At 43.5% G+C, this 2,377-nt stretch overlaps 1 non-coding gene across 1 annotated transcript; it reads left to right on the top strand.

The window, feature by feature from the left end:
• The first annotated feature begins 1,729 nt into the window (after positions 1-1,729).
• LOC148031813 (small nucleolar RNA SNORD36) lies at positions 1,730-1,797 on the top strand. The gene has a single exon (XR_015692039.1). It is a non-coding gene; the product is annotated as a small nucleolar RNA SNORD36 (small nucleolar RNA).
• The last annotated feature ends 580 nt before the right edge of the window (positions 1,798-2,377 follow it).

The following is a 2,377-nucleotide window of genomic DNA, read 5'->3' as shown; positions in this document are numbered from 1 at the left end:
GGAATATGTCTTACCAGACCATTCTTTCTTTGTCCACTACCACTTACAGAAGTTGGTCTTCTACATGAAGCTTTCCACAATGGATTTACCTTTTCCAGAGGATGGCTGGAGTGGGGCTTGGTCTGCTGAGTTGTTGACAGAGGTAGTCAGAATGGTCTTTGAAGATTCTATCACACCAGATACTATGTTGATGTCCTACATGTATCTACGAGGAGATTTGTTAATTCCAGATGAGGTAGATATGGCATGGTATGTGGGGGATGTAGTCTTACAGGCTGTTTTATATGTCAATCATTTGGAGTTGCGCATAGCTGACATGTTCCAGAGTTATTCCTCCAAAGTAGCTGATTGTCATGATAATTCGTGGCATCCCATGATTGATTCGGTGGTCCTCAATCAAAGACAAAACACAGCTCCTACCTTTGCCCAGAGTACTAATCAACTGAGGATGGATCTCTTAACCTTTCTTTCCAAACATAATCCATTTGATGCTACCTTCTTTGATGCCTATCATCGACGATCTCTCTTAGGACCTTCTGTTCCTACCCTCCTCTATTACCAACAAATGGCTCACCGCTATGCTATATATCTTTCCCTTTGTCAATCTAATTCCACAATAATTTTACCCCTTCTTTTCAAACCTTCATCTTTCCCTCAAATTCCTATTTTCACTTATTCTTCCTTTATTGAGGATAGGGTATTTTCCCCTTCTCCACCCTGTCCTTCTCCCTTCATTAATGTACCCTCTACATTTCTTATTTATCAGTTAACACCCTTCCTTAGTGAGTCCTTACAAATTTCTGCCACTCCTTCTTTAACCTTTTCTTCCTTTTATGATTTTTCATATCCCTCCCTTCATCCACTTTCCGTTATTCCACTACCCTCTCCTAACACTTCCATATCTCAACCACCTCAGTTGGTTAGTGACTGTGACGGGTTTGATAATCAGATTTCCAGAAGAAGGGGATGGAGTTCGGATGATTGCCTTACAGGACCGCAGATTAATTGGCCCGTCATTCCCGGAGAATGGACAGCTTCCAGTCAAGCTTATCAAAATTATGTTCATTTTGCTCAGCAGTATTCACAGTCTGCAGATCCCTCAGTGAGATTAACTGCTCACTTTGCTTGGTACCTGGCGTATATGCATAGGCACTCTCATAATGATTCCAAGCCTATTCCAAAGTTGTGCATGAATGTCAATGTTAGCATTGATTCCCAACAGTTGGAGATACTGTATTTTCATGCCCTCTGTTTGCCTAGCAGATACCTGGTCCTGTTGGAAAGGATGTGTTGTCTCCAATTTTTTCAAAATCCTCCTAAAAACTTTGTAGATGAATCCTTATCTATGGATCGATTCCGCCAGCATCAATCTTTTAAGAGGGATCATCTTCATTGATACCTTTCCAATGTATGGTGGAAGCTTTTAATGAAAAACTCTCTTTTTGAAGGAGTCATTCAGATGGTTGTGTTGTGTATTAGTGTTTGTGTTGTGAGTTCATTTATGTCAAACGAACGTGGTGGTTTCCTATTGGATTTCGTGTACAAGCTACGTTTTGGAAAATTGTGGTGATGGGGTCGTGGTTGGAGAGTTGAAGCAGATGCAGATGAAGAAGAAGCAAACTCTTATATCCTTTATAAATTTGTTGTGATTTTAGTTTGATAAGAGGTATTGATGTATAAAGAGTTTTCCTTTCTTTGTATTTTTATATCAGAAACAGATTATAAGTTGAGGTCGTGGTGGATGAATTCTTTTTGAAAAGATATTGAAGATCAAAGTTGAGCTTTTCCCTGAACTTGTATTCCCTTTTTCCTGGGTCGCGAGGACGCTTCCTTATTAAGTGTGGGGATATGTTGAGTGTTGAAATGACTTGTTTTTTGGCTGATTTTTGTTGTTTTTGAGAGCTGAATGGTTGATTTTATGAGATGATTGATTGATTTAGAAGTGGTTTGAGAGTGTTTTGGATGATAATGATGGTGTTTTGGAAGATCATGATGTTTGTTGGTGGTTCTGTGATGTTCTGATAGGTTCTGAATGGGCCCCGAGAGGAACACCAAGGAAAAGGGAATTCTCTTGCAGGGCGGCGACTCCTGGGGCAGGGCGGCGATCCAGGCGGCAGGGCGGCGACTCCTGGGGCGGCGCCTGCGGCTTCGGCCGCCTCTGCAGGCGGCAGCGGGCAGGAGGGCGAAGAGGAAGAGAGAGGGGAATGAGGAGAAGGGGGGAAGGAGGAGAAAGGAGGAGGGGGGAGGGAAGGAGAAGAGGAAGGAGGGAATGGAGGAGGGAGATGGAGGAGGGTAGGAGGAGTACGCAGGGAGAAGAGGGAGAGGGAGGGGGTTGGAGGGAAGGGGTCGGGCGGTTGGGGAGAAGGGGTGGGCAGGG

Source organism: Lygodium microphyllum, chromosome 9 (assembly GCF_053477565.2).
Source record: "Lygodium microphyllum isolate KBCC chromosome 9, Lygodium_microphyllum_v1.1.10, whole genome shotgun sequence".
In the NCBI taxonomy this organism is placed as follows: domain Eukaryota; kingdom Viridiplantae; phylum Streptophyta; class Polypodiopsida; order Schizaeales; family Lygodiaceae; genus Lygodium; species Lygodium microphyllum.
The sequence above is the reverse complement of the archived record's forward strand: the minus strand, read 5'-3'. Positions and strand labels throughout refer to the sequence as shown.